The sequence below is a fragment of the Equus caballus genome, chromosome 3 (assembly GCF_041296265.1).
Source record: "Equus caballus isolate H_3958 breed thoroughbred chromosome 3, TB-T2T, whole genome shotgun sequence".
In the NCBI taxonomy this organism is placed as follows: domain Eukaryota; kingdom Metazoa; phylum Chordata; class Mammalia; order Perissodactyla; family Equidae; genus Equus; species Equus caballus.
The window spans coordinates 44,004,262-44,022,746 of NC_091686.1; the positions used below are offsets into that span (position 1 = coordinate 44,004,262).

Here is an 18,485-nt window from a genome sequence, read left to right on the forward strand (position 1 = left end):
GAGTGCTGAAGTAGCCCCAACATTAGCCTTTTTGCTTTCAAACGTGTCCTCTCTCATCCATTAATTTTCCCACATTGTCAGCAGAGTGATCATTTTAAAATGAACATCTGATTATGCTAATCCTGTGTCTGGTGATTGATCTTTTTCTTACTAATTTCTAGGAACTCTTTATATATTATGGAATTTGCCCCTTATTGCATGAATTTCAAAAGTGTGTATAGCATATGTCACATTGTACTGACTTTGTTTTAAGTCTCTCCAATGTATTCCAATACAGGGTCTTGGGAGCAGGGAGAACATTTTTTATTCATATGTGCATTCTCAGTGCTTCCTGGGTTTGGTCTATGTAAAGTTGACTGAAGTAAACTGAACTACTTAAAAATCCCAACGATACCTTTCAGGCTCTGTATTTATCTCTGCATGGAACACTCTGGCTCATTATTGTGTCCCTCTTCTGGGTAACACTGATCCCCTCAGGCACAGCTGTCTGCACTGCTTCTTATACTTTGTACATGCTACAATGTATGACAAATAATTGCAGTAAATATTCTAAGTGTGAAATCATTGAGGGCAAGGCCTTATCTGTTCATCTTGTCAGTGCTCAGCATGATGCCTGGCACGTAATTAATCTTGTGTTTTCCTTCCCCCCCCCAGCAAACAAATCAACTGGAAAAGATATACCTGTTCGTCACAAAAACATAATGCTATTAGTACTTCCGTTATTTCCCCTTCAGTATTATACTTTGTCTTCACGTAGCCCAAGTTCCAGTGCCCGTGACTCGCCCGTGACTGCTCCTCCCCCTCCCTGGGCATCTTCCTGTAACCCTGTAAGCCAGGTCTCCTTCACTCTGGATTTTGTAATTATTTTATAAAATGCTTAGCACCTTAATTAGATTTAATCTTGCTTACTTTGTCCTCTGGTCCTAGTTTTTTTAGTTGTTTTATTTAAAGATTTTATTTTTTCCTTTTTCTCCCCAAAGCCCCCCGGTACATAGTTGTGTATTCTTCGTTGTGGGTTCCTCTAGTTGTGGCATGTGGGACGCTGCCTCAGCGTGGTCCGATGAGCAGTGCCATGTCCACGCCCAGGATTCGAACTAACGAAACACTGGGCCGCCTGCAGCGGAGCGCGCGAACTTAACCACTCGGCCACGGGGCCAGCCCCTTAGTTGTTTTATTTAAATCTCTGGATTCTTTTACCTCTTCCTTTTAGTTATTTGCCCCAATTTATGTCCTGGGTAGATTTGCACAGGCCTTTATGTAAGCCTGGCAACCAAATGAATTTTTGGAGCCAGTCAGTTTGGATGAGTGAGTTCACACACCTTTTTTTTAGGTTTGCATATGTAACATGGGAAAAAATCCCACCTGTGTTTATCAGAAGCTGTGGCTTCTGCAGGAAAAAAGGGAGGTGCTTGAGTAGCTGTCGTCTTTGATCTTTTCCTCGCCTAATTGGTGTCTTTTTCTATGGCTCTACTTTGGAATGATACATCTTTTAAAAATCCTCAATGCATTTGCCTAACCTGAGATTTATTTTAATCTTTTTTTTCATTTCAGGAAGTGCAAGAAAGGAATTTTCCAGGGATAATGATTAGAGAGCTGGTGTTTTTGTTATTGGCGTATGTTTTGTAATACATTGTTTCACACGATTACAGTTAAAGAGAATACTCGGCTAACTTGTCACTTGCTTTACTTCTCCATAGGATCTTGCTCAAAGTAAAAAAATAATAAAGGGCCTTTATATTTTTTTTGAGCTTTCTATTCTAAAAGTGTCAGTGACATTAATGTATGTGCCCTGCACGTGCCTCGGCTGATTTGGTCCTTCTCGCGGCCCGGAGGCTGGCGGGGCTCAGTGGTTCCGGGGTCGCAGTGCGAGTAAGCCGTGCCACAGGGATCTGGACTCCCAACGGTTTCGACTCCAGGTGTTGGGCGTTTCCCACCGCGTATGTTGAAGTGCACGTGAGGCCAAATTCATTAAGTAGTATCAATGACTTGATAGAAAGTAGACTGGTTTGGGGGTTTGTTTTTATATAAAATATTGTTGCTTCTGGACGTTTTACTGGAACATCATTGGCCTTTTCTGTGGGAGAAAAATCTCACACTTTTGTGGGGCAAGCATTTCTGCTTCCTTTTTGGAAATATGTAGCTGAGGCTCACAAATAATGAGAGTGGACTGTAAACGAGGCTCTACTTGGCGTTACTGGCCGCCTCATAGTGGTACAAGACAGACTAACCTAAAACATGAAAAGAAGTGCTAACTGTGGGTTACACAGACAAGGTATTTTTATTGGACCTTTAGTTTTTCCTCTAGGTTAAAACTATGAAAAAAAAATCTAGTACTGGCTCCTGTGTATGCTGTTGGCCTTTGTTTGAGAGACTTTGCTTTTTTATGTTCATTTTCATACTTTTCTCACTAAAGCAAATAAAGGAAGCCACACATAGCTGAAGTGAAAGCCACTTCAAGGAGACGTCACATGAAACATTTTGAGGAGGGAGTTATGTGGTTTCATCGCACCATTTTAGATGCAAATGCGAATTGTTTTGAGATCAGAATTTTTCATTTACCACTTATAACTATTCCGTACTGTGACGAATGTGTAGGACTAGCCCAGTTGCACTTAGACTGATGTTGTAATTATTTAAAAGAAAAGAGTGATGATTCAGAATTTTAATGCTTGTCTGGGGCAGATGATTAGAGAAGTTTATTTCCTTGTTCACATGACTGCTGACTGCACTTCTGGCCCACCTGAAGCTGGTCTGAGCGCCTGGGAGCAGCCCCGGGGCTGCAGTGGTTGCCGGCCGGTGGCTCCGGCCAGGCCGAGGGTTTAGCACCTGGGGAGCCCCTGAGTCTGCACGTTCAGGGAGCTCCCGTTTCCGGCTGGGGCTCCGGCTTTCCTTTGCCTCATGGTTAATAGCTCTGTGTGTGGGAAAATTTCTTTGCTAGAATCCGCTTAGGTTCATATTTTCTTTTCCTCTCCTTTTCTCCCCTTGTAACATTTTTTTGAACCTTGGACTTCAAATATGACTTTTTTTTGGTGGTGGTTTAAAGGTGTTCATAGACACAAAGAAGAAAAAATTTGAATAACTTTAGTTCTTAAATAGGAGTACAACCAGGGTGGTTTCTTGACAGTTCTTGTTTTGTTAATATATATATATATTTATTGAAATATAAGGTATTTCATGGTCTGCAAAAACAAAACAGACCTGACAACTTTCCGGCCGTGTGTGTGTGTTTTAATTCTTGGGCCAGACCTTGCCTGAAATAAGCTTTACCTTTTAAGGAAATTGATACTCAGATATGATTATGCCTTGTGTTTACTATTGCACACATAATTTATCATTAGGATAGGAAGACTATCAGCTAAGTCTGTATTCAAATAGGAATATCTAAGTACGAGAACCAGTGACGAAGCATCCCATTCGTTCCCTCTCTGGACCGTGTGAGAAAGACGTAGGAAACAGGCTCGGATACTGATTTTAAAACGTGGTCTGAACTCGTGTCCTAAGAGTGAGATTGTAAAGTGGAAGATGAGCAGGGAGGGTGCTGCTTTTGAGAATTTCCCCAGGAATACGACTTCTGCGCTCACTTCGCTGTGGTTGCTCTTTCTGGAACTCAGAGGGAGGCTGACGTGTGGTGTGTTCCTGGCCTTAGGACGGAAGAGGCCTGTGCCCTTGGAGTCCCATTCAGTCGCAGCGTTTGATTAGACCTCCCTTGGAATGGACGTCCTGAGACGCAGTGTGCCACTGTTGCTTCATAGTCTTAAAAAATGGAAATATGCATAGTTTTCCGTACATCCACTATTTTTAATAATTTTTCCCTTTCACTATGCTAAACGGTATACTATGTAATTGTGAACTTTCCTTCTGTGCAAGGTTTCCAACTATGAGGCTTTGTGAATGATTTGACTTCTGGAATGATAGAATTGTCTTCAATAACGTAAATTTTTAGATGATTATGTAATTATGTTGTTGTTACGTTACTGATGATAAAGGTACCATCAGTCCTTATTTGAACTCCTGTCCTGTGAAGAGAGAGCACCAGAAGTGATATTTTGCTTTTGATTATTTGGCATGTATTCAAGACATTACTTTCCTTCTGAGCTGCTATCCCCGGCTGCTGTTGGGAGATGTTCATTAATGAGGGGAGTGATTTGGAGGAAAAGCCGTGGTACCTATAGTCAGGGTGATAGTGTAGCAGCTGCAAGTGTGTTTGGCTGTAGGTCACCCTTACTCGATTTGTGTTGTCATGCAAGAAACCTTTTTATGCATTTACCTCAGGCCATAGCATTCTGGAAAATTCAGTACACATTACTTGTTGCTGTTTCTGAGGGAATCTGGTCTAGAATGTTAAGAAAGGTAATACAAAGGGCTGAAATAGCAGGATGAGGGCACACCATCTTCAGTCTTCACAGACCCACTTGTTTCTGTTTTAGAAACACTTTCCCATTCTTTTTGCTTCTCTTTAAATTGAACCCTTTTGGATTAAAATTAAATTTATGATGTGACTTGCTTGGTGTCACTTATTTTTTTAATGCTATTTCCTTTAACTCCCATGGTTATCTTTGTGAGGTGGCTGATATGAAAACCTGTTTTATTGAAGAGTGGTCTGTGGATCAGAGAAGTTAAATCATTTGTTTCTGATCACAGAGCTAATCAGTGGTGAAGCTGAGATTCAAAAACAGAACATTTAAAAATTATGTTGAAAGATTTCAGATATCCATAGAAGTTGAGTGTCCCACCGGTTAATCATCGAGACGTCCAGATTTCACTACAGTTGCTTTATCTGTTCCTTTTTTCTTTGCTGAAGTATTTTAAAGCAGATCCCAGACATCATGTTATCAAATGTGCAAATTTTGACTCTGGGGTGAACGTTTTATCTCTGTACCAAATGGTCTAAATATAGGAGAGAATGACATAATATGAAGACTGTAAACAAATAGAAGTCATATTTTTCTAGAAAACAAATATGGTATCCGCATTCAGTTTTCTTGATATGGTAGTCATAATTTACTACTCATTTATTAATAAAATAGTAATGAAATATCTAATACTTCTTGAGTACTGATTCTGGGCTAGGAACAGCCCCTCTTCTCAGTTCATTTAGTTCACAATAACCCTGCGTTCTAGAGTCATTTCTTGTGGGTTCGTTTCTTTTTAAAAATAAGTATCTATTTACATAAAAGTGGAATATTCTCCATTGCCCTAAGTTGGAATATCTTTTCCCCTCCTCCTCCCCTTCATATTAGTTACAATGATATGTCGACGGAGGGATAGGAGGTTGCTGCTCAGAAGTGTAGGCCATAGACCAGCAGTGTCGGCATTGCCTGGGAGCATGTTAGAAATGCAGAATCTCAGGCCATGATCCAGATCTTTTGAATCAGAATCTGCATTTTAAATAAGATCCTCAGGAGATCTGTGTGCATGTTAAGGTTTGAGAAGCCCTGGATAGCATTTAAAAATGCCTCCCCAGCATGGCTGCACATTCCAGTCACCTGGAACACTTGTAAAGCTCCCAGTACCTGGCCCTGACCAATGATGTTAGACTCTGGGGGAGGCCCCAGTATCAGTTGGGGTTTTTTTGAAGTCTCCCAGGTGATTCTTAAGTTCAACTAGGCTTTAAAATGCACTGGTTTAATAATTTCCATTCTGTTTCAGCTACTTACCTCTGAACAAAACATTTCATCTTGTAAATCATATATTGAAAATGATGCTGTCAACATAGTGAGAATGGAAGATGAAAGAAATTCTGGGTTTGCACTTAATCTTTTTGGTGACGGTAATTCACTGATAACTCTGTAGACAGTAATTCCCTTATATGCAGGACTGGGCTTCCTCATTTTTCTTATCCTTCCTTGGTACTAGGGAATGAAAATGCTGCCAACACTCATTGCCGATTTTTGTTCTGTTTTTTCCTTCAAGTGAAGAAGAATTATACAGAGGGTGGCAGGGAGATATGGAATAGCAAATGGATAAAAACTGGATTAGGAGTCATTAAATACATTCATGAGATTGCACTGAATAGGAGTCTAAGTATTTTAACTTTGTTCTTAGATTTTTTTCCTGTAAGTACATGGACGTTTGTTTTTCTTTAAGTCAGTGACTTCAATTCCAGGCATATACTGTTCATTCAGCTGCAGTTACTGAGTGCCTCGTGCATCCACATGGACAAAGTAGAAGAAGGCACCTGAACAGTGGAGAGAAATGGAGTAGTCATGTGTCCCTGACTCTGAGTTGCATGTGGTGGAGTGCTTTAGAGCATGGGCTCTGCAGCCCAACTGCCTGCATCGAATCCTGGCTTTGCTGCTTATTTGCTGTGTGACCAGGGACAAGTTAATTAGGTGCCTCAGTTGTGTGTGTGTTTTTCTTTAAGTCTGTAAAATGGGGTAATAATAGCACCTACCTGTAGGGTTGTGGCAATTCAATGAATTAATCCATATGTAAAGCACTTAGAAGAATGCCTGTACCAAGACAAAAATCAACGATTGTTGGAGAGGATGTGGAGACAAGGGAACCCTCATAGCCTGCTGGTGGGAGTGCAAACTGGTGCAGCCACTATGGAAAGCAGTATGGAGATTTCCTCAGAAAGTTAAGAATAGATCTATGTATAATCCAGCTATTCCACTGCTGGGTATTTATCCAAAGAACTTGAAATCAGTGATCCAGAAGGTTTATGCACCCCTGTGTTCATTGCACTATTATTCACAATAGACAAGACATGGAAGCAACCCAAGTGCCCTTCCACAGATGACTGGATAAAGAAGATGTGGAATGCATCTGGAAAGGAATACTACTCAGCCATAAAAAAGACAAAATCGTCCTATTTGCAATAACATGGATGGACCTTGAGGGTATGATGTTAAGTGAAATAAATCAGACAGAGAAAGACAAACACTGCATGATTTCCCTCATATGTGGAAGGTAAACACATGGATAAAGAGAACAGATTAGTGGTTACCAGAGGGGGAAGGGGGTTGGGGGGTGGGCAAAAGGGGTAAAGGGGCACATATGTATGGTGATGGACAAAAATTAGACTACTGGTGGTGAGCAGTCTATACCAAAACAGATAAATAATAACATACACCTGGAATGACACAATGTTATAAACCATTATGACCTCAATAAAGTTACTGGGGAAAAAAAGAAAAACACCTGGCACATAGTAAGTGCTGGGTAGGTGTTTGCTGGTAGTGTTACTGTTCTTAAATATTCCCTACCTCAGAGAGAAAAGATGGCTTCTGTATGAAAGCACACACTCTCCATGTAATGCTTTCAACATTTGAGAGAGACTTTAGGTTAAAACAGGATTTTTGTTCAGGGAAATTTGGGTCCCTGGTCAGGGCAGGGACACAAGATGTTCAGACATATATTCTGACTCCATTTATTCCTCATCACTTTGGGTAGATGGCTTCATCCGTCCAGCCTTGACTGACATGGGGGTGAGTGACACTGCCACAGGACATAATAACCTTAGTTTGTTGAAGTACTTTATGTTCCTTGAATAAGAGGCACTGAAGAAATTAAAATGTTAGTCTTTAAAATTATTGCTTTCTCAAAAGCCCTGTGGTAGCATGTTTGAGTAATTTCAAAGCTATTCATTAGATTAGTAGTGTTTGATAGGTTGGTTCCATTTGAGGCATGGCTTTAGACATAGAGGAAATGTGGCTGACAGATGAGGAGGCAGACACCGTAGGCTGGGGTCACTGAGTATTGGAATCCTCAAACGGGTGCTTCATGGGACCTGAAGATGCCGTTATAGTTCAGTGCCTGGCTAGACTTTTTTATTTCACAGATGGTGAAATTGTGGCTGAAATGGGAAGGTTTTAATGCTCTCATGAGAAATGCACATTCTGTTTTTACTTATTTTTGATACTTTTCTCATGAATACATTTTATGCACATGTGTACATATATGTCAAGTGTAGGAAAAGTAATGTAATAGCTACATGGAATATTTTTCTACAGTAAAAGATTTTTATGTCCATTTCTGTATCTCTTCAAAGTTGTGATATCAACAAAATATATTACTTCTTTATCACAGTGATTGCATGCATTTTGGAATAGACTGTGATATCTTTTTATGGGCAAGATTAGGCATGTTTTTGTTGGCATAGAAAAAATCACTATGTGAAGAGAGGGACTACTGCTTATTTAACATTTAACCTGAAAGTCAAAATATATTCGAAAGGGCTCTTTTGACAAGGGTTCTGAGTCAGAAGCATTAAAGGACAAATGAAGCCGGGAGTTTTATTCCTCCCCAGGGCTGGCGGAAAGGGCCCCCTTCTGCAGGGAAATGACTATACATGGTCGTTACCGTTAAGACATCCTCTCTTGCAACAGCTCCCGTTTCTGGTTGGTCTGTTTTTCCCCTTTTTTCACAGTGTTGCTGCTAAAAACACCTTTCTTTGCTGTTTGACTCTTTGCTTTCCTCTTGTTTCCTGCGTACACTTGCGTTTTCTTGCTCTCTTACCAGTAAAGCTTTGTGCTGCCTTCGTCCCAGGCTGCTGGCCTTAGTTTTCATCTTGTTATTCCCATCTTGGGGGTTGTTCACTGGTACTTGGTATCCTTGGAAGGGTTCCCTTATTTCATGCCAGAAGACAACAACAAATGAATCCTGCTCCTTGGTCCTTGTATAGTTACCTTTTTTGGGAAGAAAATTTAGAGAAAGAAAATTGAAAAAGAAGCTGTACTCTTCAACACTGAAGATGGAATGACATTCACTCCCACTGATGGACTTTTTGGTCCCTGCTCATATTTTTAAGCCTTTAGGGTAAGGATTGCTTTTCCTTGTTAGTGATGTAATAATGCATTCCATGGTAACACCCAGCACTCCTTTACTCTGAAATGCTCTCGTATTTATTTTTTCAAATAAATGTTTGTAGTTTCTGAATAAAAAGTGTAACTCTGTCAGTCACTTGTCCCAGAGGACCTGTGTTTCTACTGTTTATTTCGGAGTTAAAAATGCATAAAGAATAACCATGTATGGACAGGTTTATCTCTGTAGGCCTGCTGTCCTGGAGGCTGTTGAGAAGCGTTGTCAGCTGTAACGTCCAGGTGAGGAAAGAGAATCACAGCCTTGGATCCCACAGGTCACACTGGTGGACACAGAACGGGATCATGTCTGCTGTGTTGGATAAGAGGCTTTGGAGAGATAACAGAAATCCATCACAAATAGCTTGTCTAGTACCTGGAAATCCCAGGCATGGGTTTGCTGTAAACACACGTTCAGGTTCTCTTCAGGCCTCTGTGATGGTGTGCTCTTAGTTCACGGCTTTTTCTTGTTGGAGCAAATCCAGACTTACATGGTCTTTTCACTAGAGATCTCAGAATAGGCCTGACCCAGGATCCATCAGAATCCACCTGCCCTTCTCAAGATTCCAGCTGGATTATAGGCCCGCTCTCGTATCAGTGGTTGTGTCCAGGTCCAACAGGCTGGCCTGTGTACAAAGTAATGATGGCCTAGCTGCAAAGTAGAGTGTTGCTCGTTGAGCTAAAGATTAGAATGAAGGTATAGCTTTGATTTTGTCATGTTTTGGTCAAGCTCTTGTAGCCTGAAGCATTGTCCTTTTTCTACCACAAATACATTTGTTTCTAAGAACCGTGACCCATTGCCTGAAATCTGAGCCGTCTCCACTGTAGGGAGCACATGGAAATAGTATCTCTCTTTTTTTTTTTTAATATGCCGTTGAAACTATTCTATGGCTGTGCTCATGTCTTTTTAAAATATCTTCATTTAGTACCTGTACTCTTTTCATTTTTTGAGGAAGATTAGCCCTGAGCTAACATTCGCTGCCAATCCTCCTGTTTTTGCTGAGGAAGACTGGTCCTGAGTTAACATCCATGCCCATCTTCCTCCACTTTATATGTGGGACGCCTACCACAGCATGTCTTGCCAAGTGGTGCCATGTCAGCACCCAGGATCCAAACCTGTGAACCTCAGGCTGCCGAGGCAGAACGTGCGCACTTAACCGCTGCCCCACCGGGCTGGCCCCTAGTACCTGTACTCTTTTAATATCAATATAATATGTAAGTGAACAATTTAGTTTTAATTGATGACATTTCAGGGAAGCTGTTTTTGGGTAGCTTATAGGGAATGCCTCCCTTAATGCTAATACCTAATCTCAAATGTAAAGTCTTTTGATCACAATTTGGGATAGGTTACTTCTGGATTTTTAAAAAAATATACTACAAATGTTGTGGGAGTAAATTCTTAGTAGTTTCCATAAGGTAGAATACTGTGTCCTGCTCTTGTTCTTAGATTTAATGATTTTGTGTACTCCTGAGTGAGGTTAGTGCATACAGCTTGTAGCGGTCTGGAGATTTGTGGGATTGGTGGACACTCAGCGTGTGCTCGTGGCTGTGAGTGGGCCTTGACTGTGGTCCCTTACTGATTTGTAGCCTTTCCTTGGAGGCATGCCAAACAGCTGCAAACCAGTAGTCAGAATAGAAGCTTTGTCACATTTTAAATAGCATATCACTAGCTTTAAAATTTTTTTTGACTTTTTAATTTTTATTGTTTCATAGTTTTTAATTTTTGAGGTAACATTGGTTTATAACATATGAGTTTCAGGTGTACGTCATTCTATTTCGACTTGTGTGTAGACTACTTCATGTTCGCTATCCAAAGTCTAGTTGCCGTCTGTCCCTGTCCACATGTGCCCCTTTACCCCTTCTGTCCTCTCTCCCCTCTTCCTCTCTGCTAACCACCAGTCTATTCTCTGCATCTGTGTGTGTGTCTGTTGTTGTTTTTAAGTCTTCTACATGTGAGTGAAGTACGCTTTCTCCATCTGACTTGTTTCACTGAGCGTAATGTCCTCAGGGTCCATGTGTGTTGTTGCAAATGGCAAGATTTCATCTTTTTTTATGGTTGAGTAGTATTCCGTTGTGTGTGTTTGTATGTATACACACACACTACATCTTCTTTATCACATATCACTAGCTTTTAAAAGTGATGATGTAGTTTGTTCCTCCTCTTTTTGGGGGCTGCGTTACTGAAGGAAGGTGAGGTACCTGTCTCTGCTGTTCCTTTTGTAAGACAGGCAGCTTTTTTCAATCTGGTATAACTCTGAGAGAGTGTTCTTTGCTTTGAAAAGCTCAGTAGCTCATAAGAAATTCTCTCAATGTGTGCCTGCTTTTAAAGTAATTTTTCTCTCTTCATTATGTTCTCATTTGCTGCCAATTTAAAACTTTTTAACTTTTTAGTCGAGAGGTTGCTTGTCTGGCAGAAATGGACCTAGTCTACCTTGATAACTGTGGAAGCCTGTGTAGAACAATTTAGGAATAAAGCGGGTTTGGAAAAAGTGAGGCTCTCCAAACTGTCACTGTGGATTTCTTGGATTCCATGTCCTTCTGCGTAAAGTGACATGCGAGTACTAATGTAGAGACAGAACTTGGCACTATCAGAATCCTCTTGAATTTATAGTGGATTTTATGTTCACGTTGAAAACAGTCAGAGAATGCTATTAGGTTAGACTCAAGCGTGAGGTTTTAGACCCCAACTCTGAGAAACTTGGCAAATGTTAACCTCTTCCCTCTTTAGCTGCAAATGAAAACTTTAATGACTCGGTCAATGAGACACATGTATCTTATTTCTGTTCTTGGTGTCTACTGTGTATCTTTATGTTAGTACTATGTGCTGGATGTACAAACAGCAATTGTTGCAGTGCTATGTATATGAACAATCCAAAAAATATGATTTTAATAAGCCTAATAATTTTACTAAGGCTCCTAGATTAATGGTTTAAGATTGCTGGGTAAGCCTGATGCCTGCTTCTTATCTGTTGATCTAACCTAAATCTAAGCACATCGTTAGTAAAGCGAATTTGCTCACCACTTCCATGATGTCTTTCAAAAACATTTCATTATTTGAAGAAGAGTGCATATTTCTCTGTATTTTCTTTCATGGGAAAATCATTTTTGCTTTTTTAAAAAGATTTAAAACCTAAAGTTCTTTTTCTGAAGTGTGCTGTAAAGTTATTTCAAAGGAGTAATTTAATTAGTGCTGGGGTTTTCTGACGCTAGGCCTTAGATGCAAATGTCACTAGGTTATTTCAGGAGTTGAACTTTTTTCATACCATTTAGTGGTTTAAGTTTTTCTGAATCCATTTCTTAAAAATGCAAATCCAGGATTTACTCCAAAGCATGCACGTATACTGTTATTTTTCGTGGGCAATTTATATTCCAAAATTGCTTTGATCTGTTTTTTGCTACACTAAACAGTTTTTTAGAAACTGAGAAGTAATAATAGAAACACTTGTGAAGTGGTTGTGTGTGTCGAGTATTCTTCCAGCCTATTCTTCATGTAGCAGTTGAATATTCAGAACCACTCCAGGAGATGGGAACTGTTACTGTTTCCATTTTACAGATGAAGAAACTGGGTCCCCGAGGGAGTAACTTGCCCAAGGTCACACAGTTTGTAGGTGGTGACATTGGCATCTCAACCCAGAGGCTGTGTGTAGCTCTGCAGCCCCCCGTCAGCTGGGGTGCAGTGTGCCTCTCAGAAGACTAAGACTGTCGAAACTGTCGGCAGATGGACCGAGGTCCGCAAAAATCCAGTTTATTAAACCGTGTTCTGTGATTTCGAAAACAGTGGACAAATAGTATTGTCAGTATCCAACTGTTACTTGATATGACAAGTAATCCCATTGTATCATATGTATTTTGATAGCACATTATGTTTAGTTTCGAGCCTCACATTTTAATCATGATCCATGGAAATCTATCTAAATCTAAAGAGTGACAGAATATACTAAAACACATAAAATAGACCCATATAAAGAGCGTTTGAAGAGGCAGAGAATGTTTTGTCTAGCATTTAAGATTATGGAGAGGTAGGAAAATTCATTTGTCTGATAACTTTTCACAGATACATGAAATGGAAGGAAAAGTTTTACTATCTCGATTATGGATTGAGTTAGTAGAAATTACATCACTTTCCCACTGGAGAGATCAAAGGGTTGCAGGTGTGTGTGGTTGTGTGCGTGTGTGTGCTGAGGCGAGGAGCCCAGACTTCAGGGGTGGCACGAGAGCTGGTTTTCCTTTGCCAAGGACTGCGTGGACGGCTCCGTCTGGCTGAGTGCAGTCAGATGGACTATGGAGACGATTCTGGGAAGCTGGGAAGGGGTGAGAGAGAGGAGATGGGAGAGGAGGTAGGGAGCATGCCATGCGGGGTGCAGAATGGGGGCAAATAAGGAGAATTTCAAGGACATTGCTTTGTTATGTGTGAAATGACTCCCTCGTTTATCTTCTCAAAAACGTTTGTAAAAATCGACTGGTTTTTGCTTAGTGCTTTTGAAGTTATGTTTGTATTTTTTTCAAGTGCCTCATCATGGAAGCCTGGCTTCTAGGAGAAAAGACTGACCTGTATGTGGCAGCAGGGACGGAGCAAGCCCGCTCACATTTGCCTTATAGACGCACAGACTCCTGGTGGTGTTCTAACCGCTGATGTATCTGGAACATGTTGGAGGGTGGTTGTAAATCTACGTAAAGACTTGGCCTAGGTTACGATAGTCATTGATACACCTGTGAGGTTTGATTCCTTATCAATATTTGCATTTTCTCCTATGTTTTCTGTTATTCTTTCATGATCTCTGGATATTAGAAGAGTTTTGGGAGATAAATGACCATTTAATCTCACCGGCACTCCCACTGGTAGAATTTCTCATCTAATCCAATGTCCTGTGTTCCAACCCTGGAAAAAGATTACCATTTATAAAATAAATCCCACTTGGTTTTATCTGGTAGACCCAGTGATTCTTTGTAATGTAAATATTGAAAATAACTTCCAAACATGTAAACTGCATTTATCCATTTGATTGCTTAGAGTGAAATGAATCCAGGGGGTAATAGAGTCTACCTAGGAAGTAGCACTTGGTCTGTCAGTCTCAATTATCTCTGATTTGCTTGAAAAATTTGATAACATAATGAATAAATTGGAGAATATATGCACATTTCTGTGGCAGGTTTATTTAGTTGCCTCCAGATATCCATTCTTCCCTTCCATTTTAGTAATAATAAAACTTTGGGTTTTAGCTCAGCACTTTGCTGCCCAGGCAGAAAACCTACCTTTCCTGGACTCCTTTGTAGCCAGGTGAGTGCATGTGACTAAGTTGTATCTAGTGGGAAGAAGTTTAAATAGTGAGTGTTACTTTGCGACGGGGCTGTAAAAAGGAAGGGCAACACATTTCTTTTCCTGATTCCTTCATCCTGCTTCCTGGAACACAGATATGATGGCTGGAACTCTGACAGCCATTTTGGACCCTAAGGATAAGAGTCACACTATAGAGAATATGGAATAGTCATCTAAAAGGAGTCTGGGTCCTTGATGACTTTGTGGAATTGCCATAAAAGTCTGAATTACCCACCTTGACTTATTTTCTATGAGAGAGAATTGAACTTCTATCTTATTTAAACCATTGTTATTTTGAGTTTGTCATATGCAGCTGAATCTAATTCTAGCAAATATAATTTCCTTCCAGTACAAAAAGGCCAGTGAATAGGATCTTTCTTGGATACTTTATTCTCATGGGCATATTTCTACATCCTGAATGACAGACTCTGATTCCCACATGTAAATGTCAGTGAATAACCAGAGGCATCAAAGTACTTATGGGGGAAAAGCATGAACTGGATTTCAGATTCTGATTATATCTTCTTGGGTAAGCTGCTTAACCACATTGAGTCTCAGTTTCCTCTTCTGTCAAACTAGAGTTGCAGTGTTTGCCAAAGGTTATTATTGAACAAAATGTAAATATTTGTTCCAAAGTGTAGCACATAGTGGGCTCAGAATTTACATTTATTACTTCCCATTTTTCCCTTGTCCGAAGGGATTTGAGATCATGTCAAATGGCGTTTTCCTCTAATGGCATAGAGGAAATGAAGAAGTCAGAAAATGGAATGTAGTAAGGTTATTGGCAGGAAAAAAAGTGAAGAAAACTTATGTCAGAGAAGAGGGCTTCCAGCAAAGAGCAGCCCTAGGCTGCAGACAGAACAGTGGGTGCAGAGGTCAGCGCAGTGCGAGGGAAACTGGGCTGTGAAGACCTAATGTTTATGTTTTAGGCTAGTTTCAGGGCTTTATTTACAGGCAACAGCCATTCAGGGATGTAAGTTAAGTTAGGATTTCTCTCACTGAGTAGGACTGTAATGCTTAAATGAAAGTTCAGTCAAGTCAAGAGCTAGTTGTTTCTAATGATGTTTTGAAGAAATACGAATCCTGTTGTGCTGCAGAGCAGTTTTTATCGAAGAAGAAGGTAGCAGGGAGTCTCACAGCAAAGGAGGGTGCCCTTCAGATAACTCGAGGGAACTTCGGACTGGAGCAGTGTTGGTGTTTTGCTTCCAGTCTCCTCTTGAGGTTGAAATGAAAGCTGTAGAAAGCATCTCCTAGGGATTACTTTTATTCTCTTAAAAATATATTGTTAGACATTTTTCAGTAAAGTATTTAAGATGATAAATGGCGAGGGGTATTATAATGCCATGTAGTTTTCACAGCAGAGTAACAGGCAACTTAAAGAGTTAGCATTTTGAAAATTAAATCTTTTAGTAACTTGGTTGTTAATATCTTCTTAATTAAAATGTGATAAATTAGAAGCCTAACTCCAAAACTTATTCTTTAAAATCAACATGTGTTGAAATATCTACAGTAATGTTGTCAGTACAAGTGTTGGCTAGTGTAGTGCAAACATTTTTGCAAATATCTGATTCCCTTCAGTTTCTGGATTGTGTCCCAGTCTCAAATGCAGGGTCGGTGATGAAATCACTGGGCATTAAATGCACTTACAAACTGCAAATGCATTCTGTTTTCTCTCACAGTTGCTTGACAGCCTCTGCCGGGTGTTTCCTGTTGGACAGCAGTGGCCGCGTGCTCCTGCCGTTTGCCCCTCGAGGAAGCGCTCCTTAGAATAGGAGAGCTTTTGGGATGAGTGCCCCCATTTTCCATGTTCATTAGTCAGCTCTGGTTGACGTTTAATTATTCCAACCCTCATATTCACAGCCATTTAAAATTAAGTTTAATAGAGTTTAAAAAAATCCAAACAGGGTTTATCTTATATATTTATTTTCACTTAAAATTCTGTTACTAAAAAAGCCAGCATAGCCATTTGCTTATAATAAGTCATGCCTTCTTCTAGGAATTTTTAAAGTCTGTTTAATGGGATTCCTGAGTGGAAAGCTGTGCAGTCTGATGTAAGCTTCCACCAACATGGGGTGCTGGTCTCCCACACTGCTGAGGAGGCTCGCTCGGAAAGTGTGGGCTGCCATCAGAACAGAATGGAAACTGAAATTAGGAGAAAATTGTATAAAATCTCCGTGTGTGCTGTGTTTGCAGATGTCAGCTATACAAATAGGAACATTAATTTGAACCTTTAACAAATGACCCTTCTAAAATGTGATACATCCTGGACAAGAAGATGACTCTTCCTTTGTTTTAAGTCAGAACCCCTCTGGTATGTCCCAGAGGTTAATTCCGTATATTGGATCCTCTGAGAACGCAGAATTTCTTAGTATTAAAAACTAAAAGAGAGATTTTTCTAATAGAATAAAATGCGTTCCCACTTGTGGAATCTTTTGTAATAAAAAATGATGGAACTTCAAGAAAATGCAAGAATTTGAGAGGTTTGTAAGGTGAAGGATTTGGTTAGATAGGAAGAAGAGAAGGGAAGAAGAAATAAACTCTTGAAAGTGTATTAGAATGCTCTCTCCAATAACCTGTCTTATGTTTCAGTTTATTTATTTATTTTTTTGGTAAGGAAGATTGGCCTTGAGCCAGCATCTGCCAGTCTTGCTCTACTTTGCTTGTGGGACACTGCCACAGCGTGGCTTGGTGAGAAGTGTGTAGGTCTGCGCCTGGGATCTGAACCCACAAACCCCCGGCCGCTTAAGCGGAGCGCATGACTTTAACCACTATGCAACCAGGCCGGCCTCATAAATCTATAATTTTTATTTAAATTGAACAAGATCTTTCAATCAAAAAAATGTTTATGCCTACTTTTACCATACTGAATTTTGTCATGGATTTTATGTGTTATTCTCAAGTAATTTTGTTTCTTTTTGATTAAAGTAAATGCTGTTAATTTGCAAAATCAAACATAAATTCCTTATTTCTTTTAAAATGGAGTTTTTATAGTTTACTTTCAATATTGTTCTCTCAGGACAACTATCACTCTTTTTGAAAAAGTTTGAGTGGTTATGTGATTACATTAATAATTCCTGTGAGCCAAGTTGATCAAATTAGAATAGAGCTTGATAATCATTATTATTGGCTACTAAAAATTTATGGTGTTTGATTTAAGCCTTATTTTTATTTTGTAGCATTGTATTAGTTGTGAGAGATCTAAAAAACCTTGGCAATGACAAACAAACTAGTATGTAGAAACACAAAGTTAATCATGGAAAGCTTTTCTTTTTACTTATACAAATATAATTATCAGTAATTTTATAGTTGAAGAAAGTACAACTGGCATGCTTTGGTTAAACTTGAGTAGATGTTAGGTGACTTGATAGTTGCTTGAGTTTTCATAATTATACTTAGCTAAGCAAATCTTTATTTATATATTGATCTTTTTATATAGGACAGGGAATATCGAATTAAAAGTGTTTGAGTCTGTTAAATCATTAGTATAAATTGATAAATACATACCTTCTTTTTAAAAATAGAGTAAAATGTAGCATTTTTTAAAGTATTTTTTCTTACAGGATCAATGTAAGAATATTCTGTAAAAACACTCAATTGTATTACATGTTAGAGAAGAGGATCTCTTTGGGTTGATTCTGACTGTTACCCATCCTTGTGTAGACTCCAAAGAGAATCAATCAACAGGGTAAAGTCTGTTCCTTTCATGCAGGTACATCTGGATTTCTGTTTTGTGTGTGTGTGAGAAAGATCGTCCCTGAGCTAACATCTGTGCCAGTCTTCCTTTCTTTTACGTGGGGTGTCACCACAGCATGGCTGATGAGTGGTGCTAGGTGCGCGCCCAGGATCTGAGCCGGTGAACCCCGGGTTGCTGAAGTGGAGCACGCGAACTTAACCACTACACCACCAGGCTGGCCCCTGGATTTCTTTTAAAAAAAAATGTACATTGGAATTTTCCCAGGGCCCTGCATGGCAGATAAACGTTTTTTCTTTTAGCTTCTTTATTTTATTTTCAGGCAGGGCCACCTTTCTGTCTTTGTAATTAGTGTTCCAGTTAATCATATTTAAGCAAACTTTCCCTGAGCCCTAGAACAAGACAAAGTTCATGGGACTGTGAGGGACCCCCTCTCCCCAGCCCACACACATTTGCCTTTCGGGTTTCATATGTTTATATGAAACCTACATCACAACATAACTACTTCCGAGCCTGGCTGCCTCCACTTCAGAAGGATTATGTTTCCTGTGTTCTGTTATTTATGGGTTATTGTCAAGTGGAAAGCTGTGTCGGTTGACAGTATCCTCAGGAAAGAAGCCTCTTGCACCTGGAAGCCTTGGGAAGCACCAGGATTACACCTGATGTGGGGTCTCTT

General features: G+C 39.8%; 1 protein-coding gene across 9 annotated transcripts in view; it reads left to right on the forward strand.

Annotated features, from left to right (window-relative positions):
- Window positions 1-18,485, forward strand: part of PPP3CA (protein phosphatase 3 catalytic subunit alpha) — a 287,954-nt gene that overhangs the window by 14,594 nt on the left and 254,875 nt on the right. Inside the window, exon 1 of one of the 9 annotated variants that reach the window (XM_070263376.1) lies at window positions 8,980-9,044. The exons of the other annotated variants lie outside the window; for them this stretch is intronic. The gene's annotated coding sequence lies outside the window, so the exon portion shown is untranslated. Of the gene's footprint in view, window positions 1-8,979; window positions 9,045-18,485 lie in introns of those variants that run through there. 9 annotated transcript variants of the gene reach the window in all.